The sequence below is a fragment of the Aythya ferina genome, assembly GCF_964211825.1.
Source record: "Aythya ferina genome assembly, chromosome: 9".
NCBI classification, from domain to species: Eukaryota; Metazoa; Chordata; class Aves; order Anseriformes; family Anatidae; genus Aythya; species Aythya ferina.
The window spans coordinates 9,628,407-9,655,423 of NC_140305.1; the positions used below are offsets into that span (position 1 = coordinate 9,628,407).

Here is a 27,017-nt window from a genome sequence, read left to right on the forward strand (position 1 = left end):
AGATATTGTACACGTAATTAAAGCCATCCTTAATGTGTAATGCTATTATTACAATCCTTGCTATTCTGTAGCAGTTGCTAGATCTTATAATGAACAAGTGGAAAAATATCCCAGGGAATACAGAAAGCATTACAGTGACTTTGCAGGCAATGACTGTGTTAAAGGAAACCCCACGAGTGTCCTTGTGTTTTTGCAGGGGGAAAAAAATCCCACCTTGTTATGGGCTGTCAGGATGAGTGCCATTTTACATCACAAAGCTGCTGATGGTGGAACAGCCTGGGCGCCGCGCACAGAAAGCTCGCAGGTGAGTAAGCCGGCTGGCTCTTTCAGCAGCACAAGTACAGCGTGTTTTCAAATTCCCCGTGCTGCTTGACTGAGCCGCAGGGTCAGGGAGAGGTGAGCGGCTGCTCTAGACAGCCCTGCATGAGCTGCCCTCCCAGAGGTACCGCGCTTGGCTGCGCAGCGTGGCAGAACTGTGCAGCAGTCGGCTGTCCTGGGTTGGACGTGCCGGAGGGCTGTCTTTCTGCTTGAATGCGGCTACTTGCAAATGTTCTGCTGCTTCGTTCCTCCGCAGCCCTGTTTTCAGGACCCTGTCAAGGTCAAGGCTGTTAATGGATGGGGCTGTGAGTGCAAGTCTTCCTTTCAGCCTGTGATGTCCATGGTACAGGGGCGATTATTTATGACATGCTTGTGCAGTACCTAATGCATCGAAACATCGCTTTCCTCAGTACTTGCAACCTGCCTAGGAGCCACGCAGCCCATGTGTCCCTCATGCATCTGTTGGCCCTGCTGCCTGTTTCCCAGGGTCCCCAAGTGGGCAGCTGTGCTACCCTAGCCTTGTGGCTTGCACCCCAGCTACTGTTCAGAGGGAGCAGCTGGCACAGTTGATGCTGGGGGTTAAGGCCAGCTTCTAGGGCTCCCTTAAGCCAGCCCTTCCTTTTCGCATAGGCAGGAGGTGAGCATCTGCCTTCCAGCAGCGCCAGCGCCCAGAAATGCTTTTGTCAACCTTGCTGACAGAGAGACCTTGAGGGTGGGCGCTATCCTGCACCTGTAACAGAGGATGCCTCCCCACTACCTCAGGTACCCCTGCTCTGTTCTGTGCAGTTTTCTATTCTGGTTCCAGCACCGCTCAAGTTGGGTATAGCCAGATAAGGAAACAGCTCAGCAATGTTCAGTTGAATGAAGTGTTGCACATAGAACTGCACAGAACTCACACCATTTCCATCAGCAGCTTGCCAGGAAATGAACGAGTGCATCTGTGCAAAACCCAAGTTCAGAAGGATTTTCACACATGAGGACAGATTTGGTACAGCTGCAGAAGGACGTGTGGAGTTGTATGTTCTAGGCATCTGCTTTACAGTCTTTGAAGTGCTGTGTTAGGGACAGCTCATCTGGGTCAGGATGGTGGAATTTGCTCCTTGGCAGGAAGCTTGCCATCTGATCATCTGGGTAGGTGTTTCTCATCTTAATGATGTATCCGTAGAGCTTTTAAGTCAGTCTTGTGTTCAGATAGCATCTAGATAAGCCTTTCCAAATTCAGGAAATGCCCATAGCAGGATTTGACTTCAATGGTTAGAGGAACCATAAATTCGAAGATCTCCCTTCAACCTGCTTGCAGTAAGATCTGAGGGGCCTGCCCCAGGTGAATGCCATGGACAGGATGAGTGGGACTGTTAAGGACAGACCGCTGACCAAAGCTGTAAAGGGCAAAGATCCCCTCACACAAGGCAAGCATTTGGGAGTAACAGGCCCACTTGCCCTGTGTTTCCCTGCCCAGGACACGTGGCTGCTGGGAGGGCTGTGTGGCTCAGACCCCCTGCTCTGCCCACAGCTTGGTCTTGGCTCTCCCCACTGCCTGAGGGCTACTGCTCCCACTGACTTCTCTGCCCCCATGAAGGCAGAAAGCCGAGCGCTGCCGAGCCCCGTGCAGGCAGTCACCCTGTGCTGGCCGTGGGGAGCTCTCGGTGCTGCTGCCAGAAGCTGGTTGTAACATGTGGAGAGAGAGAGGGGTGTTTGCATTGGGTTTTCTTGCAGGATTCCAGGTCTTTGAAGCAATGTTCATAAAAGAAAATATCAATCTTTAAAAAAAATACATGTAAGCAATTGTAGTTTATTTTTTTTGCCTTAATGGTTGCATGAAAAAAATATTTAAAAATGGGATGCAGCTGTAACCTAACAGGCAGAAATTAACTAAAAATCTGTATGAAAATTCTTCCTTCCAAATTTATATAATCTATAAGTGCTAGGTATTGACAACATATCCTCAGTGCTTAAATTCAAGAGCATGATACTGCTTTTTCCTTCAAACAGTGTTATAACAATATTGTAACTGTACTCAGTACTGTTACATGATGAGAATTAGGCAAGTGCAGACAAGCAAGAAACACTGAACAACAGTAAGGCAATTCCTTGTCGATTTCAGAGGATCATCAGGACATTCTCATTTCTTATCAGGAAAATATGTAAATAGCTCCTGGGGCCTTGCTCAGATAATGAGACAAGGTCAATTTCAGTAAGCTGCCTTCCAGGAAAATTGCCCTCCTCAAGGTGTCTAATGAGAGTAAAAAGAAAAAGCAAGAAGAATAGAAGGCAGTGATAGATAGTGATGAGAATACAAAGGATACTTGGAACTGGTGAGGGAGAGGCATAGGATTGTTGTATCAGAAGAATACTAAATGAGCTGATAACTGACAATGAGGCAAGAGGAAACGTGTGGTCAGAAGCTGAGTGTGCTGGGCAGATGAGCTGCCTGCAGCCTGAAAAGACCAGCTGTGCTAGTGGACGTTCAAAGATTTCTTCACTTTCACAGGCAAGAGAAAACACAACGGAGGGAGTCAGCCTTGTCCCCCAGCAGGTGAGTGCTTATTTCCACCTTTCCAGGCCCCGCTTTGGTGCCGCAGCTGTGCTCTGTGCCTGCCCTACAGCCCCCACTAAGAGAGCACCGTCTGCACAGGGACGGAGGAGGGTGGAAGCAGGGAAGTCTTGTCCATGTCCTGTAGGTGGAAATGGGATGTCTGGATTAGGATCTGCCGTAGGAACATCTGGCTGAAAACGAGAGCCAGCAGCACCTTCACTGCTGGTTGTTCTCTGCCTTTAACTTGGCACGCGAGCTCCCTTGGTATAGGTGAATTGTTCTGTTTCATACCAGGGTGTTGAAAGGAAGCAGTGTGCTTTCAGAGCATGGTTTAACCTACAGATGCCACAAAAGCTGCTGGAAAAATGCTGCCAAGAGTCAGTCCTGGAGAGACACCTCAGTCAAAATCCATGAATTTTGCTATGGATATAAACTCCAAAGCACCAGAAGTCTCTGAGACAGACTGAAGTGCAAGACACTTGATGAAGTCTGGAACAGAATTGTCTCTCCTAGTTGTTCCTTCCCAGCTGCTTGTAGGGTTTTCATCACAGCTGCTCTGGATTTATATAGCTGTTAGGATGGGTGTCTGTATTTAGATTATTAAGCAACCACTTCCAGACACAGAAGCGATTGCTGGCTCATCGCTGCTGGAAGAAACCAGCAGGATATATTATTTTTCCCTTAAGAAGGCAGTTGTTGAGGAGAGGTCACGAGTACATCGGGGGAAGCAGTACAAAGCTCTGTGCTGGTGGCGATCCCCGCGGGCTGTTGTTGCCCTTCCCGGGGCCGCGCAGCTCGGGGCCGGGGCAACGACGCGAGGTGAGAAACGCCCGGGGGGCAAGTGCCGGGTGCCCGGCTTCGCCCTGCGCGGAGCCGGCCGCCTCCAGATGCCGCTCGGGCCGGGCCTGCAGGGGGAGGAGTGGGAGGAGGAGAGGGCTGTGCCGAGCCGAGCCGCCCCCGGTGGGCCGTGCCGTGCCCGCCCTGTCGGTGCGAGCCTGCGGGAGCCGCCGCCAGCGGAGCCGGGTAGGGACGCGGCCGCTTCGCTTCTGCCCCTTCGCCCCTTTCCTTCCCTCCCCACGGCCCCGGCCCCGGCCCCGGCCCCGAGCTGCGGCTGCCCCGGCTCGCTGCGGCCCCTGGGGGCTCGGCGCTGCCTCCCGAAGCGCCGGGGGAGAGCCTCGGGCGGGTGCGCTGCGGGCAGCTCCGCGGCACCTCCGGCTGCTGGGCTGGGGCAGCCCGGGCACAGCCTGGGGGCAGCCCGGGCACAGCCTGGGGGCAGCCCGGGCACAGCCTGGGGGCAGCCCGGGCACAGCCTGGGGGCAGCCCGGGCACAGCCTGGGGGCAGCCCGGGCACAGCCGGCCCCCTGCCCGCTCGGGGAAGCCGGCCGGGCGGCCGCCCGCTGCGCCGTGCCCGGGGAGGTGACGGCCCCGTCCCTGGGGGGCGTTTTGGGGCTCTCCCCTCGTGGGACTCGGGAGGAGGGGGGTGAGGAGAACGGGTGGGATGGAGGAAGGGTGGCTGGTGGAGAATCGGAAAGGAACCAGAGACAAAGCGAGCTGTAGAGCGCCAGCAAGACGTGAGCGCAGAGGCTGGTCTGCCCGGGAAGCTGCCAGCCCGGGCTGGGGACGCGGGGCTGAGGCTCTCGCCCGCTGCCTCCAGCCTGTGGCCGGCTGCTCGGGCTGTGGGTGAGAGGTCGCCAATTAAACAGCGTTTCAGCTTTTTTTCCTTAAATACTTTCCACGTGTGCAGTCCTGAACTGTAACCTCAAGTTTCTGAATAAGAGTGAGTGTTGTCTGTCTGCTGTACCAAGGTGTTTTCTCCAGCTGTAATTAATCACCGTGTTTTTCCCTCCCCATTAAGCTGCTCACTTGGAGCACTGACACAGTCAGCGAGTGTCCTGTTGTACGCTAGACCCGAGGTATTTCCAGTTTCAGGCTATTGTGTTTTATTGGCAAGTGCAACGTGCTGGAGGTCACTTGGGGCAGTGACCTGCTAAAAGCAGGAGCGGACTGGGAGGGGTCTGATAAGAGCGGAGCCTTCACTGCATACGTGTACTTGGGTTTGCTTCTTGCAGACATATCCTGTAAGAGAGCTCAGAAAACTGCTGAGGCCCTACGGGCTATACATTGCCCTCAGGTCAGAATCTACACTAAATGTTCGCGTGCCATGTTCCAGTAATAGCTGTTGTACGTTTTTTGCAGAGGTCAGGGCAATGCAGAACATTTCCTGGTGAGCTCAGTCCCTGTTGGCAATAAGGATGGATGGGTATTGGAGATGAGATGCTGGAGAGGGGAAGAAATGGAGAAGCAACAGCTAAATACTTGCAATTCCCAAGCGTGGGAAGTCTGGCAGCTTCAGGGTCTGGCTTCTGTTGTTGGAGCCTCCGGTGTCCTGGATCATCTTCAGCAGAGGCGATCTCAAAGGGCCCCAGAAGTGGTGAGGCATAGATCTGATCACCAACTGGATTGTTTTGCAGAACATTTTAAAGCAAGGCATATGACTTTTGTCAACACTAGTAGTACATGCATGGTTCAGTTTTGAATGTTTTGACTTTGATGGCATTGACTCAAGTGCAGACCAGCCTCCTTGGCTGGGTGGTGACCAAGGAGGTTGGTGCAAAGTGGGCCCTGGCCCCCCTGCACCACTGCAGAAAGAAATTAAAAAATGAAGAGAAGATAGTAGATCTTGTGGTAGTTTTTGGTGGTATTTTTAGAAATAAAAGACTTGGCAGAGTGAGTGCTTTAGTGGACAGACTTTTTCCTTATTCCACAGTTGTCAGGAGAAAAACCTCTTGAAGGGTATTTTGAGCAGCTCTGGGTAGCAGCTCGTAAGATCCAAAGTTCACGGAGGGCTGAGAAACAAATGCAGTTGATCTTGCCTGCTTCTTGCCTTGACAGCATCCATGAGTGAAGCGCCCACAGCCACGTCATCCTGGTGTGGTGCTTCCTTCCCTGTGAGCCGGAGCCCTGCACAAAGCTGCGCGCTCTGCTCCAGCAGCCCGTGTGGTGTATGTGGTAATGCTGCTCCCTGTCACACCCGGGTAGGGCTTGTGCTGCTTGTAGGCCAGTACCCAGTTCCTAGGCTAGCAGAGCAGTGAGTACCCAGGTTTATTTTCCATGCTGTGGAGGCAGATGTGAACATTTTTTAGGACCTGGGAGTTGCGTTGGCATGTTGTATGCCATACACAGTGCTGTTCTTGGGGAAACATTTCCTGAGCTGGTTCTAAACTTTATGACCTTGCCTGGCATGCTCTGAATCGCAGATCTTGTTTTCTGCCTTGGGTAACGTTTCTTTAGTCTGGTGGTGAATTTTAGCAAAACCTTTCAGGCCTGTCCTGTGGGAATCCCATTTAATACAGCCAAGCAGGGTGTCTGAGAGCCTTCCCCTGCAACAGCTGGGTATGAGCAGTGCTGGAAACAGGATACTTGGAAAAATGAACCTTGTCTCTGAACCATTGTGGTTTTTCTAATGAAATCAGTTTGCCACCTGCATCTCTCTGGGGCGTGACTCTATTTTAGAGATGTTGTAAATGTATAAACAACCTTCTGACCTTCCTCACTTCCATCTTTTGCTTTATTCTCAATTTCCTTCTCTTCCTCTTCATCCTTTCTCACATGCCTGTGTCCTTGCAGACATTCCTTATTGCTGGCTGGAGACACGTTACCAATTGAGCATTGTTTCACAGCTACTTTAGACAAGAGGAGGAAAGAGCTTGCCCAGTGAGACGGAGAGCCTTCAGGATTTAATGAGTACCGCCTCAATATCACATCAGCTAAGGTCCATTTTTTTTTTATTTTTTATTTTTGGAAGACATCACACAATGCTGGTTCTCACCCTTTGAATCCTGAGCGTTTGTGGAAGCTCAGCAGAGCTCGCTCAGTGGAACCTCTGTGTGCATACATTGAATTAACTTTTACATTTTGTGAACAGAGTGGACTTTAATTAAGAATTCTGAATGGTGAGACTGAAATTCCCCAGTGACCTTTGATCTAGGAACTTGATCACCCTTGACAGGGTAATGCTGTGAGAGATTTATAATAAGTTTTTCATGGTAGTTTCTCAGGTATAAGGAAGTTGTATTCAAGGCCTGAATATCTGGGATTATATTTTTAATTTATTCTAATCACTAAAAACAGCATTGGCACTGAAACTTCTGTGGGAAGGTTGTTTGTGAACTATTAATTATTTTCAGTCTACTTGGCATAATGTGAAGGATTATTAACATAACCAGTCTTGCAGGTGATGATAAATTCAACAAGCATTATTTTTTAAAGAGGCTGGTATTCATTATTACAAATCTTTCATGTAGAAGCCCTCTTCCAGCTGACAAAAATTCCTTATAGAACTGACCTAAACCTTGTACTTTGCCAGGAATTTAGGATGGCTTTTTATTTGAAATACAATTTAACATAGCAGCCAGAAGCAGGGCCTTCATTTTGACTTGTAGAAAACAGAACATGATGATGATATCTCAACACTGCAAAATTACTGTACAATAAATTCTGTCTTACCAGTTTGTCCTAAGAGGAAGAATGTGTCTGTTAAATCACAGGGTGATTCTCATCTTCTGCTTCAATTAAACCTCACCAATACGGCCAGGAGGAAAGTTGTTTTCCATTGTTCCTATGTATTAACTTTCAATATTGAGGGTAGCAGCCTGAATCAGAGGCCAGCCTAAGAATGCAATTGATGTTTAGACTGACCTGCACTAATCTACCTACAACTTCCTTTGTCAGGTTACTCACAGCTCCAACGTAATATTGCCTTTGTGGCTTTGATGGGCTTTTTTTTTTTTTTTTTTTTTTTTTGAAAATACATTGTATTTTCTTGCTGGAACTAGTATCCAGGTTGAAATGAAAGGCTATTTAGTCTTACTCATTTTACTGTCTCCATTATGTGTTTCCAGGTCATTTCCAAACGTGTGTTTGCTGTGCAGTACTGTATTATATTGACTACTAAAGTGTCCCATGGGCTCAATAGCTTCTGAAAATGGAGCAATAAAACACAAATTCATGAGAAAGTAGCATAAGAATGTGAAGTCCCATTTATTATATTGACTGGAAAGAATTTGTGAAAAGTTAGCCTGCTGAGAGTCTAAATAGAGAGCTACTTGTGTATCTGTAGGAAAGGAGAAAAAGTCTCTTCCCCCCAAGGCTCCCAGGTTTGTGGGACCGTGATACTCCACAGCTCCTTCAAACCTCTCACCCTTTCCCTTCCACTTTTGTCTCTTCTAGCCACATTGCCAGTAGCCAGTGTTGTCTTTCATTAATAGTAAATATCTTTTCCTTTAGTGGGTGGGTGGGGTGATGCTGTATCTGTAGATACAGGAAGTTCATCAGTCAGTTGATTTAGTTACTCACTCATGTGTGGGCAAGAGACGTGAGAGGGTCATTTGGTAGGGTTAGAAATACTCAGGTTGTTTTACAACAGGAGCACTGCTCTTCTGAGGAAAACATACCTTTCTGTATCACACCCTTGCAGTGCGACCCTTACGTCTTTATCAGTGGCTTACTGAACTTCCCATAGTCTAAACAAAGTTGTAGTGCTGCCAGTTGGGTTAGTTTTTCTCAGTGTAGACACTTCTTTTAGTTCCCATGAAATCTGCCCTCTGTTGTTCTTTTGATGCAGACAGATTTGTGGAGCTTGAGATAAGCTGTCATGAAAAATACTGTTTCTCTGAAGCTGAATGTATTGCCTCAGCGCCCAGAGCAGAGCACAGGGCATAGCTGACAAGCAGTGATGCCACACGTCATCTTCACATGTCCTGCAGTCTTTTTGCTTCCAGTTAGAAACACAGAAATGGGAAGCGATGCAAATAGCTGCCCATGTCCCTTTTTTCCACATGTATCTCTGATTAAAATGCTGCAGATGAGTTCATAGTAAAAAGGAATGTCTGCTTCTTGTCTTGACTTCTAACCCAAGTAGTGTTTTGATAGCAAAGAGTCTATTCTGCCATTTGTTGTATTGTCCCTTCTGTTATGTGTGGTTGCAGCTAGTAACTGTGTGCATGTAATCTGTATTTAAAAATACCAGTTACAGAGAACACAGAGATTGCAGAGAAGCCAGTGTTATCAGTACACATTATATTTATCCTTCAGGAATACAGCTTGCGTCAAAAGTCTGTAAAATGTCCTCTCAACTTTGTTTTCTAAAATACAGATCCAGATGATTCTTCCTTGCCCTGCAGCTAAGCTGTCAGTGAAGGCAGCTTCCTCAGAAGGGCTCAAACCTTAATTAATACATTAGCAAACTTTCTTATGATTGACCTTTGTGACTTCTGCAGTCTTGTCAAGTTTTCTACTTGCTTGTTTTTTACAGATTCTTCAGCTGCATGTGTTACCTACGTTATTTGTGCTCTGTCTTTAGTGAGTGAGATGGGAACACGGAAATCCCATTTTCATGTTCCCCAGCTGCACAGGCAGTGTATTATAGTTGCACCTGTGTTGGCAGGGTTTTCCTGTGTTAGATTAATTTTGTTGAGCAACTCCAAGTTCCTCTAAAAGAAACGATTTTCCTTTCCTGTATGGCAAGGGAGATTGCAGTCTTCTGAGGCTGTAAACTTGTTTATGTCTACCAATAAAGCAGTCGGTAGCATTCAGAGGTACCTAACTGTCTGGTTGAAATTCAGTTCATTTATATGGCTGTTAATTTGAGTAGCTGCTTTGAGTTCCTTTGCCTCCTTTAGAGGCTGTTGTCCCTGTAGCCAGAGTGTTTCATTCAGTTAGAAGTTTGCCTCTTGTTATTTCTTCTTTCGAAGTCACAACAGCTGCTCTCTGTGTTTTACTACATTGCCCTGTGTGACTTCAACATGTAAATTCTGCAAGTGAGCAAATGTGGTTTCTAACATAGGTGCCCAGTTTTGATGGCCCCAAGCATTCGTGTGCAGACAATTTTTACTTGTTTTCTTCCCCCATCTCCACCCTGTTCATCTGGTTGAATTGGCCAGCACTTCTGCCTCACACAGATACCTTATTCTGGTCTAGTTAAAAAAAGTCAGAGGAAATGGCCTTTACTTAGTGAATTTTACCTCAGACAATTTTTTCTCAGTTGTGTCTACTGCATTAAAGCGACATATTTCTTTCCTTGACATGGAGTTTGTCTGAACATAGAGCACGAGGCCAGGCTCTAGCTCGCTGAGAAAGCTGTTTGTTGGGCTAGCACTGGACTGTTTGTGTCTCTGCGTGGTTCTGTTTGGTTGAATGTTGCTGTTCGGGTCCGTGTGTGTCCCTTGTCCTCGTAGCCATGGGCTGGAAGATGGCGGCCCTGCTGCAGCACTGCCTGAAGCAGCTGGAGGGGCCTGCGAGGGGCTGTGCCCACCTTTCTTCACAGGCCAAGGACGCACCCTGTGAGGGCCAAACCAGGCAGAGGAGACACCTGCAAGCTGAAGCACAGGGGACATGTGCTAGGCTTGTGTTCTGAAGCACATTGTTGTGACCCACGAACCAGAAGGAAGCCTCTTTCCACATGGTGTCTGCCTTTGCAAGCCCAAGCTTCGCAGCGAAGCCTGTCCTCACAGGCTGAGCTCAGTAGCAGAGCAGCCCGTGCTGGGACTGCTGGCCACAAGATCTTTCTCTCTCCACAGTTCTGCGGGTTTGTGAAACCCTGCTGAAGTAGCAGGGGCACACTTGGGGCAGTCTTACATTCTTCACCTCTCAAGTATAAGCGAGTGTTAAGTCCCAGGAGGGAACACGCTGTTACTGCTGTTGCACTGAGGCCAGGGCGGGCTGGCGGAGATGAAGTAACTGAGCCAGAGCCTGCAGCACGGCTGGTGATTTCAGGTGCATCCTGAGAAGGCAGCACAGTCTCTTGGGATTTCTGGCACGGTTGTGTAGTTATGGCTTCTGGGTATTTCCAGAACTCAATGTTAAAACTAATCCCAGACTGCTTAAGGTGCACCTGTTACGGGCTTCTGTCAGCGTACTCTGATCGTTCTGCTTTAAGCTGGGAACAGTTGGGACAGGTAACAGCAGGGTTTTTAGCAGTCTTAGGTGGCGTTGATGTTTTTCTCCCGTGCTTGTTCTTTACGGTTTGCTTGGGGGAACCAAGAAAGGAAAGGTCTTTTCCTAGCTGCAAATTGCCAGATTCCCCAAATGGCAAGAGTTGGTGTATTGCAACTCAGAATCCAGCTGGTGGTTGTAGGTGAATGTGAAGTCAAGAAACGGTAGGAAGGGGAAGAGGGGAGAGTCAAAGGACAAGAAGGGGTAAAAGGAGGGACAAATTAAGGACACAGTTTGTCATTTTAAATGAGCAGGAAAATGTGGAGAGAATGGAACGAGTTTGTGAGGGACATTAACATTTTCAATCTTGTTTCTAATTTAACCACAAGATATAAAAATATGTATTCATATATCTCTCATATGACTTGCTTTGAAGGCTGGTAGGGTTTTTCATGAATAAAAGTCTTTGTTCTTCTCTATGACCTGTCATACTCAATCTTACAAAATAGTAAGGATTTAGCAGCAACAATGAGAAGATATTTGAGCTGGTCTCTCCTGATTCTAGTAGCATCCAGAACCAACACACCAGTTGGTGTTTAATAAAACCTGGAAGAAATAAGCAACTTGCCCGGCATGTGCCAGGGCTACAAGGCTTATGGGAGATGTCAGGGCAGCAGAATGAGGTGGTGTCCCTTTGTATCTTCAGCAGATCTCATCAAGCCCACATTTAGCATTGTTGCTTTGTGTCTAAAATCCTTCTGCTCTGGAAAGAAAATCATTCCTAACAAGATTTGGGAAATATGGCTCAAGAGACCTAGTATTCCTCCGCCTACTGTTCTGTCTAGGTGGAATTTTGGCCACAAACCAGACTTTTGTGTGTTTTTCCACCACGTACTACTTCGTTTGCCTCTTGCAGTGTTAATGGGTTGGACTAAAGGATGTCAGCTCAGCTAGAAAGTGTTTTTTGATCAGATGTAACAAAAATCATTTGATACCAGTTTTAAAACTAACACTGACTGAAATTGGAAAAATAACTTGACAAATGACAGGCTTCTGCCAAATACCTTAGAAAGGTCTCACTTAGCCAACCAGTTTGGACAAACACTGTGGAAAGAAATTGAGTTAAGCTAGTTCTTTAAAGAAAAAAAGAAGTCTTAATATCATTACAATGTACATCAGATAGGAAAAAATGAAAGGAAAAGGGTGAATTTGAAACCTTGGAAAATGATGGTCAACTATAGATGGAAAGGGTATAAACAGATGGGATGAATTGGAAAGGGCAAAATGTACAGAACCTGGCACACGCTGAGCACGTATTGGTTTGCAAAGATGGTTCAGCTCCTCAGCATTGCTCACATGTAAGGTTACATGTGGGGGTATGTGGAATCAGTCAATACAGACCCGCAACGGGAGGCAAATTGTTTTTCTGTGCATTAAAAAGGCAGATTGCTGGTTAGGATACTAGGTGTCTCATTATCTGTCAAAGAACTTGAACTGGCAATAAATTTGTTACGCAGGCATTTGTTCCTAGTCTCGCAACTCTAGTAGCCTTACATCTAATGCTAATGCGTTTGTGCGCTATTATTTGCGAAGTGCAAAGCACTTTGCTAATACGCAGGTCACTTGTTTGCTCCTGAGTGAACCAGTTGTGTATCAGTTGCAGCAGCTTCTTGGTGCTTCGATACAAGGCACAGGTAGAAGAGAAGAACTCACGTTTAGAGCAGACTGGGATAAACACATCAGGATAGCTAAGGTTTGTGAGAGTCTGCAGGTAATGTCACAGGTGCACCCACGTGCAGTAGGATTTGCACATGCTCTCTGAACACACATGCTTGGAGGTTGTTCTAAGAGTTATCTTACTGGGGGGGTGATTTATTCGGAGCCCACCCAGAAGGGTTTCTTCCAAACTGTTTTGTTTCAGGGAATATGTGCAGAATGGAAAAACAGGTTGTCCTTTTAAACTATGCTCCAGAAACACCTTTCAGGTATATTTTATCAGGGCGTGGAAAAATAATATTACTCTATTACAATCTTCTGCATGTTTACAGGGCTGGAAGGAGCAGGCCTCTGGAGGAATTATCACGGGTTGTAATGAGAAACACAAAGCATCATTGTTTGAGTCTCCCTCTTTTATTATTCTAATTCAGTGTTTACACAGTGCAACAGTCCCACTTCTTTATTAGATACCAGTTAGAGTCTATTCATATTTTTCATTTCCTTTTGAGGGAAGTTATCATCTGATCTGTAACAACTTGAAATAATCAGTTTTTTAATAGAGTTCATATGGCCAACCCACTGCAGAGCTGCATGCCTATTCCCTGAGCTGTTGGCAAGGGGGAAGGGGAGAAAACAACAGAAGAAAACGAAGCTCAGTTTTGCAAGATAAGTTTATGGTAAATTATGATTTATCTGAGCACTGACAATTCTTAGGTTTGTGTAAAATGATTAAGACACAAAGTGTCATGGCACATTTTTGTCAGAAAACCTGGCATCCTCTAACAGGGCCTCATTTTGCTGATGTGTGTGTATTTCTTTTTAAGCTCACACATACCTATGAAAAATGATAGTTTGAGATGCGACTAGATTAGAAGAGATGAGAGCACACGTTTCTCTAATACGTTGTTCAAGTCTTTTTCTCACAGGAGTATTTTGCATTACAGTCAAGGTTCAAAGGTTAAATTTGCATTTTAAAGTTAACATTAGTGCTTTCCTCTAATAATTTAACTTAGTGTGTTAAGGGGTTGTTTTGAGTACGTTATTTGAAGAAATAGGCACAGGATGGACTTTACATGTACAGGTATGCTTTCACAAACAGATTTTTTTCCTTACAACGTGGAGAAGATTTCTTTTTCTATATGTGGCTGTTGTAGGTACTGGGTCTGTTTATTGTTAACAGTGCTGGGGAGCAAAGATGGTGTTTTTAAGGTGCGTGAGAGCTGATACTTTATGCTTTTCGCTGTCATGAAATACCCCTTGAGTCTGCACTATAACTGATTGGTCCTAACTGTAAGTTGTCTTTGACAGAAAAACGTTTAAATATAGTTTAATGACACGCAATGTGCGTGATCTTTCAGTTTAAGCAGCTCTGCGTTTGTACCAACCTTATGGTGCCACGAGAAGTGCAGTGGGAGTTGCAGGGAGCAGCTAAAGGCAGCGTGCCCTCTCCTACCAGCGACGCTCCGCGCCAGCAGCGTGCTGTGGGTTGGGATGTGGATCCCTGCAGCTGGAACAGGCTCGCCAAAGTCCTCCGCTCGTAGTGAGGGTACAGAGCTCTGGGTAGGCAGGTATGTAAACACTGCCATACGCCCAGTGGGTACGGGCTGTCGCCACCCAGTCTTGGCCTAATGTAATCTCCGTCACGTGCCAGATAAGGAGACTGCTCCCTGCTGTGCCGAGCTGGTGCAAAGAGGGCTGGGGGCTGCTGCTGTGCTGCCAGGCACTGCTGTACAGCACGGGGATGCTGGGGAATGTCAGTGTGGCCTCTGTCCTTTCTTGTCCATGGGACCAGGTAGCTGTGAAGCTGGGGGGAGCAGGGGTGGGGGGCTGGAAAGCGTGGGGGCCTGCAGGTCGTCCCCCGTTCCTGGGGGCAAGAGGAGGGGAACCATGCTTTTGGTGGGTGGCTTGGGGCTGGGGGGGGAAGGTGAGTGTGAATGCACTTCTGCTGGCATCTTGTTCCTCTGCGCAGGGAGTTTATACCTAACTTTGGTGCCCTCAGCACCCTGACTGAAAAATGAACTTCTTTTAGTTGAAAATAATTTCTTGAAAAGCCTAGAAGCCACTGGTCCTTCTTAAAGTCTGCCTAGCCCTGGCAGTAATGTTCTCTGAAGTCTAGAAATCAGAAGTTTTATCCGTCTTATCCCAAAAGAGGTTATCTCACCTCTTTGGGGATTTATAAATGCAGTGGGTTACTGATTCTTAAGAAGGCAGCAGTGGAGAGACAAAACTTTCTCCAGAGATTTTTGCAGCTGGTTTGGCCTTTCCAGTGGTGGTACGTCTATGGGGGAGCTAAAAGCAGCGAGGAGCTCAGCATTCAAAAGCCCTACTTCAAAACCCTTCGTACTGAGCGCCGGCATTCCTGTGGTAGCTGTGATAGCAATCTTTAACTCGCTGCTGTGTTGCTGGAAACAGTTTTCTGAGCAGGACCGGCTCGCTCTGGCGTGGGTTTTGCTTTGTGCCCGTACACAAAGACTAGCCCCATATCAGGTACTGAGATGTGCACAACAGTTCTCATGTTATTGTGACCTGATTCTGCCCCAATGGCCACGATTTCTGTTTCCATGTGCTTCTATTTTCTTTGAACAGTCACAGCTATCGGTGCTGCAGCTACTGTGCAGAGGGTGGAAGCCTGTGAGCTGGCAGCCTTGGCTCTGGAGCCGTGCTAGGCAGTGTTGCAAGCTCGCTGCTTCTCACCCACGTCTGGGAGACCAGGCAAAAAGGCTGCTGATGTAAGCATGGGGACAGAGAGGGGTTTGAGGAGGTTGCTTTTTGGTATTTCTGCTTTCCATTTATTGCCCAAACAGGAGTACATTTCTTACTACTTGCCGTTTGTCTCTGGGAACAGCCTTCTTGCAGCTCCATAATGAAGCCTGGGGGAACTCATTGCACTCTAAGACAGTCCTCCAAAAAGTTTGATTAGAGCCAAATGATCAGTAAACATCAAAACAGGTTATTAATATCCTGGCTTTGTATGTTCTTGTGTTTTGCTATGCCAGAAAAACACGTGCGTGCTGTTGCTTATGAAAGGCTAGCAAAAACCTGTTAAAACACTGTGCTAGTTTGTCATACTTTCAACTTTGAAGACCTGTTGAGCTCTTTTGTTTTCAAACAGTTTGGTGTATTAAAAAAAGATTTTGCAGGATCAGTGGGACCCTTGTTTCTAAGTAATGCTCAGTGCTGCTGGTGCCATGGCGCCGGTCAGGCCCCAGGACTGCCAGCAAAATGATTCAGTTGTGCAAAGGCGAACAGTGCAGCTCATCTTGCAACTGTCGGCCAGCCCTGTGCGGCTAACAGACGTTAAAAGAAATAATTTATACTTGGAAAATGTTATAGAAAATGCATGACTGTGAATGGAGCTGTTGGGTGTGAAGGTGAGGTTTTTGCCCAAGTGCTTTTCAGAGTGGAATTTGGTGTTGTTTGCTGGGAGTTCCTCAGATACTTGACCCTAGGTTGGTCTCCTACAGCAAATCCTTTGGGAATGTACAAATTCCAGTGGAAAATCCCAGAAATTTTCTTGGGCAGTTCTCCTTTGGGACTAATGGATTTCAGTCTCACTGGAGCAATCCAAAAGCCGATCTTCATCCCAGTGATATTTGAGCATTTTTGCATTCCTGCCCTGGAAGCGCGTCCCCTTTTGGGTAGTTTGCTCAGAACCACATTTGCCCCTGTTGTGGAGTGTCAGAGACAGTGAAGGAAGAGGAGTTACTGGTACACGCTGTGCAAACATGTGCATGCCTGAAGCAGTACTGAATTCCAAGGGGATTTCCTCTACCAGTTTGAAAAGGGCTGTGGCTTCCCAACACTGTGCTCTCACTCCCTGAGAAGAAAATACGTGAAAATACATAGGCTCAGAGCTGAGGGGGGATAATTGCTGGACAATTTGTGATGGGAAGCCAGAGGTTCATGTAAAACATCCTCAGTGGTATGAGAAGAGGAGAAGAACCCAGCAGGCTTCCGACTGGAATTTGCCTTTTTGTCCTTAAATGTACTACCATAACTGCAGCGTTCTGGGACATCGAGTTACTCCATCGCAGAGGCTGCGAGGCCATCAGAGAGAGCCTTTCCTGAGTAAAGCTTCGTTTGGTAAGACTTTTAAGATCTATATTGGGAGAAAGGGAAGGAAGAAGCCTCCAGTCAGTGACTGGTAAGAGGAAATGCTTCATTAATATTAAGCTTTAGGTGCAGAAGAATAGAGGAAGTTATTTTTTTCCACTGTCACAGAGGAAAGCAATAGCAGTTAAGCCAGGGCCTGCAGCAGGAACATTTACTGGAAATGTTTACATGGTACTTAATACCTTGACATGCATTATTCACTTGTGTAACACTATCTGGGGTGGAGCAGGGAGGAATGGCTTTGCCGAAGAATGTTTGCTCTCCGTGGAATATTTTCCTGAGCATAGCTACGTTTTTTTGGCAATGAGAGACATTCCACGAATAATAATAATAATAAAAAAAACAACCTTCAGACACATTTTTATAAACTTCTGGAATGTGTTCTCTTGCAAAGGTGACCCAGCCATACACAGAAGGCTAGCCTGGCCCTGGGCAGTGATATCTTGCTTTGTTGTACAGCAGAATTTCAACAGAAACCCTCAGTGAGCCCCTTCCAAGCAGAAGAGCTACGCAGTAAGTGGTGGAGCTGCTTAAATGGATGTGGTTTTCACACTGGAAACGAAACCCCACTTTCCCTCTCAGAGGCTCAAGCAGCAAGCACTCTCCTGGGCAAGCTGCTTCAGCGTGTGCTTTGGTCTTCTGATGTGTCTAAAGGACTTCCTGAACTGCAGCCAAATGTGCAGTGCCTTGAGAAAAGGGCAAAACAGTTCATCTGCTCATATTAGCAATGTCACCGTGATGCAGGAGAAAAGGAGGTGGGAAGGAGAAGCAGACTGGGAAGCATGAAGTTAAGCTGGCACCTCTCAGCTTGCCTCTGTGTTTATTTGGCATCCCAACTGACAGTAATGTCATGATTCACCTGCTGGATGATTTGTTTCACTGACAGCGCTATGATGGATAGAGGATTGGCATCATTTGCACAGTAGTTTAATCTGCTGGGGTATGATTCGTAGAAAAGAAGCTTTCACCCTTGTTGTGATATATTGCCAGACTGAGTGGGTGAAAGAGGCACACACTCAGATTTCGTTAGTCGATACCTGGAAACAGTGTTGGAAAGAGACTGAGCACAAAGCATGGAGCTGTGATGTAGTAAGACGAGGCTGAATTTGTGAGTTTTAAAAGTAACGATGATATCCTTTCAGTGCTGCCATGAATTTTTTTCTTAAGGCATCTGGCCAGTATAGTCAGTAACACTGACTATTTAGGACTGAAAACGAAGATGATGTGTATGTAGCTCAAAGAAACTGCCTAAACTGTAATTCCTAGAAATAATGTGAGTCTTCCTGATTCAGGCTGACTGCACTTTCCAGCAACAAAACTTTTTTGGGGGGATTGTTTCAAACTATGTACTGGTATTTTAGGAGTATTCCCAGAATCTCTGCAGCACTGTTTGTGCAGCACCCATTAATAACACTTTGTGGACGCTGTTCTGAAATGTATCAGATACTGTTTTTTTTTGTTGTTGTTGTTGTTTTGTTTTTTTTTTGTTTTTTTTTTTTTTGTTTGTTTGTTTTTTTGTTTTTTCTGAGGGTAGAACTCAAGGCTTGTGATGGTGATGAGTTAAATTTATAAACCCATGACATGGAAGTGCTTCGGTTCGTTCCACCAGTGTTGCATGTTCTTGGTTCTCACTGATTTCACTGCATCTTAGTGACTCTATTTGCACCATCTTAGCGTTCAAAAACAGTTTTATAGCAAAAGAAACATTGATATGAATAGGTGCTCGTAAATTAGTATGAGAGGTTTATAGGCACTTAAGACATTCTTAATAAGGAATTCATAAATTCCGTTTGAATGCCTAACTGCTAGTTACATGTATTTTGATAGTCCTTTTAAAAATAGAAACTCATAAGTAGTATTCAAATCTTAACCTATTCATAAGTGTGAGGAAGCTCAAATCTGACATTTTAAATAGGGTTTCAAAATTATAGTCCATTTCTAGCTAAAAATAGATATTTTAAGGGGAATGATGTTGCATGTAATATGCTATTTTTCTTGTGTTTATTGATGTTGAAATTTCACATAGTTTTTTCAGTCTGCTCTAATACATAGGCACAGATACATGCACTTACACTAGCTTACTAGTAGTGTGTAACTATCAATGGGGTTGAAGTGATCATGTTTTCTGTGGGCTAGTGAAATGTTAATGCAGTATCTGTGCTGGGAGCAGTAATAAAACACATTTGCTTTTATCTCTTTCTTTGGTTTATATGTGACATACAGCTTGTGGGAGATAAAGAAGGACTTGTTTCTGAGCAAGTCTTTCATGATTCACAAATGGCACGTGACCAAATTCAGAAGTGGTGTTCACTGTGTGCTGCGGGTCAGTAAATGTAGTTGACTCAAATGGTAACCACGTTGGTGTGGGTTAAAGACTAGGGGCTTTAAAAGGTTAAAGACAAGGGCTAAAGACTCTGTGCTCTCCTATGGCAGTTGTACACAAAATGAAGCTTTGCTAACCCTGATTTACAGCACTGACGTAAGTGACTGGACAATGATCTCTAAGCAGACTTGACAAAACACGAGTTCAAAGTCTTCTGGAATGCCAGGTTCAGAAACAAGCCTACCTTAGCACATTCCAGAGCCACAGTCATTAAAAAGTGTGGTGCACAGTGGGATTTGTGATCGTCGGTACTCTATTCACTGTCAGTCGTGACATCTTTTCTGTTTTCAGAACAGCACTCACAGAAAGGCCATCCAGAAAATAAATATGTAAGGAAGGTGGGGGAGAGATGGGCTTCTTTAGGCTGTTTCTGTTCCAGTTCTCATAATTCATTTCTTCCCTAGTCCTTGCCCGTGGCTGAGAACAGCAATATAGCATTAACCCCAGGGATGTAAGACATGCCGTGCGGTGCTTGGAAGGGTGTCACAAGCTCCTCCTGTAAGGATAAGAACCTCTTTTATTGCCTTTTCAATTGTTGGACAGTCTAATCCTAGTAAGCATTTTAGCGAAGTGGAACTACTAAGCTCGTTGTGAAACCTGATGCTTGATTTTCATAATTAGCACATTGCAAAGATGAACATAACTGGTAATATATGTGTACCAAGGCAAGCGTGGCAGCTATTGCACTTAAAGTGCTATCTAACACATTAAAACCTGCTGGACATTGAAGCCTATTTTTAGTAAAGGAATAAATAAGCTGGCTGTGCCCTACTTTTTGTCAAAATGTGTCATGGGATCTTTATATTTGATTAGAAAAGTCAGCAGAAATAACACAAGGGAACTCAGTGTCTCATCTAAAAAGTGGCAATCCTAACAATCCAGCGCTTCTTTTTATGACAAAGAAACGTTAATAATAGGGTATGAGCTCAGCCCCGCTAAGCAGGTGGGCAGGTGAGGCAGTAGCTAGCGGGAGATCTGCCTGTGTGCTGTGCTTTGGATGAAATGTTATTTTGTGTTGATGAATGGAACTGGTTTTGCAAAATCCGCATTAGGAAACTGGCAGAACTTAGAAGTATGTAGAAATATTTAAATATTATTTATAAAGAGTATTTGTCTTTATATATAGCAGCGAGGTCACTCTGCCACTTCAGGATGCGCTTGCTCTTTGCAAAGCTCGTAGCCTAGCTAACTCTGAGCAACTTCTTTTGATCTTCACTGTCTGAGGCAATGTGTGTGTCCACATGCCCGATGAGCAAGCTGGCCTGTAAAGCAAGGCCATACCTAGAAACAGGTTTGCCATGAGCAGGTGCAGAACATAAGCAACCATGCAGACAAATGCTATGGCACAGAACGAGTGACAACTGTGCTTTCAAGGAGTTCCTCTACAGGTAAGCTGTATCAAAAATGCTGCTTTATTACCACACAGTTGGCACAGAATTGGCATAAATGATCAAAAATGCCACCATTGAAGAGTGTCTGCCCGAGTACTTCAAGTCATGGCTTCTCTGTGATCCGAAGCAATACTGTGGTGCACCTTCCTGATGTGGATCTACAGAATAGGGAGGGAGGGCTCACTCCCAGCTCTTCCAGGCACACCTGCAGGCTCCGTGCAGAGGGACTCTCATTTCCAACTCCCCCAGTCCGTGGTCCGGGTTTTGAGAGCCTGAGAGAGGCAGCCCTGCTCTGTGAGCAAGCAGGGGAGCTTTGGTGGGCTGAGGCCTCTCTCCGGCTCGGACCCAACCCGGCATGCCAGCTCCTGCAGCTTGCATCAGAGGGGAAAAGGGGAAGGAGCTCAGCACACACGCTCACAGCAGGGCTCTGTCTGCCCTGATGGATGTATCAGCTGATGTGCTCGTACTGCTGGCGTGTTACAGTGGTCAGCAGAGGTCAGGGAGGTTAAGGAAGAGGCCCTCTGTTTCAAGTGGCTTTAGGTCATTTAAGTTAGGCTTACAGCTTTAAAGTGAAAGGCCTCACACTGAATTCAGTAAAGACGGCAGAACAGTGAAGTGCAAGGGTGACAGGTATCTGGGTGTCGGTGCTCTTTGAGGTCCTGCGTTAGGTAACAGCTTGCCCCTCTACACATGCCACAGGTCCTCAGAAGTTTCCCACTGCATTTTGCACATACCAAGTCATGGTTTAGCAAAGCAGTGTTAAAAGCTGCCTGTTCTCACTGCAGGCTGTAGCTTCGTTGGCCAAATTCAGCATCCATTTGTCTGACATCTGCATTTGCAGTCTGGTACTGAGTGTCACTCAGTCCATTATGTGGTGTTGCCTCCCCCTTCGTTGCAGTCAGCCTGCAGAACAAAGAGCAGCTTCTTACAGGAGCAGAGCTGCGCAGAACACCTTCGGAGGGAGCGTTTTGCTTTCCAGTTGGAGCTGGGTGAGGGTTATCAGGTCTTCGTTGCAGCCATTAGCACTATAGCCGTGTACCCCAGAGGCCCTGGTGGCAGCAGGCGGCTTTGATCCCCTGGGTTGGTCAACACCTGCAGAGGCGAGGAAGGTCCAGTCCAGCCGACCAGGTTTATTTAGCAGCTGAGACTCACACCATGTCCTCCTGTATCACGTCGCTTATAAGCTGTGGCATGTTAGATGGTATTGCAAGACTGACCTCGTGCAGTCAGTCGTGGGTAGGCTTAGTAAACATACCAAATTCCTTAGGAATGTCTTTAATATTTTCTTTTTAGGAGATTGAATATAAATTTTGCTAGTTAAACCTGATTCCTGTGATTTGTTTTTTCTAAATACAAGGCACAAAACTGTCACACCAGAATGATTTGGTTACTTATTAGCACCTCTTACTCTTTCTTGTTTGGCGCTGAAATTTCTTTCCTCCACATGGTAACAACCTTAGGTGTTGGAGGCTATTTGTTCTAGTACAGATGAAGACTTAAAAGGAGTGAACACAGGATGCTAGCAAGTTGCCATCAGCATTAAAGTTTTGTTATAAATGATTTCTAGGCATCTCCTGGCTGTTTTGGATCATTGTCCTTTAGATTTTTTTTTTTCTTCAGACTATTTTTTTTCTGCTTTTGGCCAAACATCCTTCACGCTGCATTTCCACTCGCATTTTCTTTCTCCTCTGCCAAGGTCTGCGGTGGCGGTTCTGTGATGCCTGCAGATGTGCAGACAGCTTGGGTGTTAATTCCCTTTCCTGATCGTTGCAGTTGCACAGAGCTAAAATAATGTAAGCCCAGAATGCTAAAAATGACACACTTTCAAGTGACCAAGAATGTGCCCTAGGTGTACAGCTGTTTCACATGCAAAGACATGACTCAGATACAGTCTTTTTAGACAAAAACCTTTTGTTATACTGAGAACATGTGTAACAATAGCCTGGGGGGGTAGAATAATAGAGCACTTGTTGTTTTGTGAAGGGGGAAGGGAGCGAATCTAAAAATAAGGAAATTGAAAATTAAAATTATACTTAAAACCTCTTTTTTTTTTCACTGACATCTAGGGTAAAAAAAAAAAATAATGTTTACTTAAGATGCTTCAGACAAGTTCCTTACCCATGTTGCACGCACTGTGCAGAGCAGCTCCCTGTCTGCCAAGAACATGAATGTCGTGCAAGTTGCTCGACTGTAATACGAAGTATGTAGGTAACTTCTGATTGAGGTCTCTTCACTCCCACCATTAAATACTGAGGCATTAAAGCAGAAAAGAGAATCCAAAAAAGAGATTTGAAGTGTGGGTCATAAACCTACAGAAAAACTGAGTGGGGTTCACTGAAATCTACCTGTAGCTGTAGCAAAAGATGTCTATACAAGACAACGTTTAGGTGCTTGTGGCTCTGTGTGACAGGCACTTCAAGGCATCGGCATTCACCTGAAAGATGGCAGCGCAGGAAATGTTTTAAAGTTTCTGGATTGTAGCCCTGTGGTAAGTCACTGGCATCATAGCTGCTTTACACTTTACAAAGGCTGTACCACAGCCTGTAGAACAACACTGTCACGTTGCAAGATCTTGAGTGAATAGCTCTTTTCTAAAAAATGTTGCCCAGCCTTTCCAAGAATAGGCAGACACAAAACCATTTGTCATCGCGAAGGCCAACCAGCGGCCAAGGTTTGAATATCCAGGCCAAGACTATCTGGAATGGGCAATGTGAAAAACACAGGAATGAGACTGGCTTGAAAAGCTGCGTGTCTGGGACTTTTTGTGATGCTGCGTTTCATGAGTACCGTGTTTTCAGAAGTACACTTCAGTAGCGAATACATTTTCAGAGCCGCCGACTGACACAGCGTGCGGGCACACGGTATTTGCGAAACCCCGAAAAATAATCCGAAATGTCCCCAGGGGAACGGGCAGAGCTTTGTCCCGCCCGTAGGGCTCTGGGGCGGGTTGAGGCAGGGCTCCCCCCCCCCGGGGTGTTCCTGATCCCCTGTAATGAACTCTCAGCGCCTGGGCGGAGCCGGGCAGGCACCGAGCCGCGTTTTACAACGGGAGGGGGAGCGGGGACACGCGTGGGGCTGCGGGCAGGGCAGGGCAGGGCAGGGCGAGCCTCGCCCGGCTTCCCCTCAGCTTCCCCTCAGGGCAGCGGGAGCGCGCCCCGGGCCCTTCCCCACCCGGCCCCGGCCCCCGGGGCAAAATGGACCCGGGCAGCGCCTCGCGGGGAGGGACGCGCCTCCTGATTGGCTGCCGCCGGCGGCTCGGTATTGAAAGCCGCGTGCTGATTGGCCGGGGGGCGGGCCGGGGGGGGGGGGTGAAGCTGTCGCCATGGCAACTGCCCCCTCCCCGCAGTGCCCGCGGGGCCGTTACCGGCGGCGGCGGGGCCGGGCCGGGCCGGCGGGGGCTGAGGGGCGGCTGCGGCCGCGCTGCCCGCGGGGCTCCCCCAGCGCCGTGCGGCCCCTCCCCGGCTCCCTCGGGTCCCTCCCCGCCCCGGAGAGCTCGGCAGGAAGGGGGCGGCTCCGGGCTGCGGCGCCTCGCCACACGGTGGGTGCTCGGCCGGCGGGCGGGGGGAGCCGGGGCTGGCGGGAGCCCCTCGGCCCCCCTGCGTGGGGTGGCTGCGGGGCCGCTGGGCAGGGCAGGGCGCGCTCAGCCGGGATCCAGGCACTGGGGAGCGAGGGGCGGCCCGGCCGGGCAGCTCCGGAGCCAGCAGGGCTCGGGGGAGGCCGGGCAGGAGCGGGTCTCGCTCAGCAGAAACGGCTCGGGCACCCCTGTGCCCTGCTGCGGGGGGCGGAGAGCATCGGGGGTCCGGGGGGTATGGAGAGTAATCGCCTGGGGGTTAACCTGGAAACGTGTTCTGCTGGAGCTCTTGCCTATAGTTATGTGAAGGGCTTTTTAAATAATTTTAAAAGTTCTATGTGGTCTTAAAATACTTCTTTTTTTTTTTTTTTTTGAGTCAGTTTAAGTATCTGTTGTTCTTTAATGAAAATCTCTTCCGTTAAGTCAGGTTTCACTTCCCTGGAATATCTGATGTCACGGACTTGCCAGTTCCCCAATTGTCTATAGAGCCTTGGCAGATCTCCAAATCGTAGAGTAAGAAAACCTTCCTAATAAATGAATAAATAAATAAATAAAAATCTTTATTGGGTTCTTGTGATGTAGTAAGGAGAGAATGTATTTTTCCTCTTCCCTCTGATTTCACTACTCCTTTCCCTTTCTTGGAAGTTGTACTTAGAGTAAGCTTGTAGAACGTTGCCTGACTTCTCTACAGCTTGCATATGTTTGCACTGTACTCTTTTTGGCAAACGTGACATTTAAAAACAAAATTCCATAAAAACATAAGCTGCCAGAATGTTACGTATACTGGAGGATACAGGAAAAATATGAACTGTTTTTGTTTCTAAGGTAGGTGGAAACACATGCTAGCGTTTGGCTGTTTAGCTAGAAAGCCAGTGTTGTGTTTCGGTGACCAGAGGCAGAGTTCAAGTAGCTCAGGTGCTTTTTCATAGATCTAGAGATGCACAAGGAAACTCTCCTTGGTTCTCTATGGGTTGCCAATATGGCCATGTGTTGTGGATCTGGCATTATTTGACATTACATTTTATGCAAAGTCCATGACAATGCTTAGATTTCGGATGGGTTTTCTGACTGCCATGCTTGGCAGCAGCAGAGTGTAAGTTATAAACTATAAGTTATCTCTTTTTCACAGTTGCCAGTTTCTGTGAAAGCAGTGCAGGAGAGAAAAATCCAAACTAAGCATCGTACCTGTCCAATGGCTGGAGTGTCACTTAGCTCATGGGCAGCACTGACCAAGGGACGTTGTTGTTGCTTAACTGTCTTTTACGGTCTGTCAGTTTTACAAGGGTGAATTTTTATCTTGAGCCTGGTGGGAGTACCTTCAGGAATGCGGTGCCAGTGACACATATTACAGTCCCAGGGTGAGGCCCGGGTGAGTAAATATGCATGTGAATAAGTTGCTAACAGAGTAACCAATTTACACCCTGGCTTCAGAAGCTTAAAGAAACAAATAGGGAAACTGATAACAGCAACAAAGTTGCCTTTGACAAGAAGTAAGCTTGTTGCAGTCATACCATCTGCCTGGATTTGTTTGTTTGCTTTGCTTTTTTTGTTTGGTTTCAGCAGTTTAAGGTGGCTACAGTTTCATTGCCCGTGTGCTGCAGAAAGGAGCCTTTGGTAACATTGGTTGTATGAAGCTAGAGGGCCCAGGTACAGTCTCTGCTACCTACAGTTCATGGCTTTGGCTTTTGGCCATGGAGGGGGAAATGCCCCCAAGTGTTTTACAGTTGCATTAAAAAAAAAAAAAAAAAAGTCAGGGCAGCTGCGATAACTTCAGTTACTCTGTTTCTTACCTTAGATACTCCTGACTTAAAATTGGGAATGGGTTGTACTCTGTCACTGTGTCTTCAGGCCTAAATCTCAGTATGGAAATACTTGTTTCTACATACCTTAAAAGGAGCATTAAGAGGTATTATAATTATTTTCTTGATGCAAAATGTACTTAATATAAACTTCACTATCTAAAGCTTAGTTTTTGTTCCTTTCAGAATCATTACACATGCATGCTTTTGATAAGTAGTCTTGCATTGCATTTTCACTATGAAAATGAATTGTAAAGGACTGCTGCATTGTAAAGATCTTCTGCTTCTGTATACTTTGTCATTACTTGCCAGAGCTACTTGGATTTTTAGAGTAACTTTGTGAATTCCACATCAAAATATCTTACCTCCATCAAAGATACCAGCCTCTGGTTTTATGCCTGTGTTATTCTGCGTGTTGCTGTAATGTTGAATAGTTTTACCTGTGACGTGTGATCACAGATTTATTTATTTTTTATTACTTCACTTCTTAATTTTTAACAGGAACTGTTGAGTAAGTGATACATGGTTCCTTGGGGCAGGGGTGGAGTGAGTTGAGCTGATGGGATAGGTCTGCCTCTGCAAATAAATGCTTCTAAGAGATCATGAAGAATTGGGAATATTGCTCATAAAATAGCTGTATGAATATGCTTTTCTACAGAAATAGTGGTGATTGAATGGGAAAGGTATGCCCTGTAATGGAAAAAGAAGTTGTGTTTTGGGCTTAATTTTTGCATCTGTATGTATGTTATGGCATCTTTCTTCTTTTTATGAGTTTTCTCTTAAGAAGAGGTGGTGAGAGGTCTTCTTATGAGCCTTATGAATAATAAGTATCTTTATGTCACTACATTTTGGAAATTTGCTTTTGAGGAATACCAAAGTCTTAGAGTGCTGTTAACTTCTTTTCCCAAGGTTTTTCTGAGGCATTTGTTCCCTCTGGTGTCCACTGCAGAAAGCAGAGGCTTCTGGTGACATCTGAATTTGGAACTGATGACATTTTTTATGTAGTTTGGAGTCTATGATGAGCTTGCAGTGTTTGCTCTTGCACTGTGTCACTTCTGTGCTTCCCTTGCTCCCAGCCCTGTACTTACCAACTGGATTTACAAGAGTACGTGGGGATTCAAAGATGAGGTTGGTGATGCCAGTCTGGAGTTTGGAGCTCATGGCAGCAGGTGCACGGTAGCTTGTTTAGGTCATAGAGGTAGATCAATACTTGTGTGGAAGACATGGAACGTCATTTAGGGATGTTGTCGGTTAATAA

General features: G+C 46.3%; 1 protein-coding gene across 5 annotated transcripts in view; it reads left to right on the forward strand.

Annotated features, from left to right (window-relative positions):
* The first annotated feature begins 201 nt into the window (after positions 1 to 201).
* Positions 202 to 27,017, forward strand: part of PIK3CB (phosphatidylinositol-4,5-bisphosphate 3-kinase catalytic subunit beta) — a 98,848-nt gene continuing 72,032 nt past the window's right edge. Inside the window, exons 1-2 of one of the 5 annotated variants that reach the window (XM_084529924.1) lie at positions 23,822 to 23,927; positions 24,388 to 24,473. The gene's annotated coding sequence lies outside the window, so the exon portion shown is untranslated. Of the gene's footprint in view, positions 305 to 3,824; positions 3,878 to 13,507; positions 13,584 to 23,804; positions 23,928 to 24,387; positions 24,474 to 27,017 lie in introns of those variants that run through there. The other 4 variants (XM_084529923.1, XM_084529926.1, XM_084529925.1 and 1 more) reach the window with 4 other exon arrangements.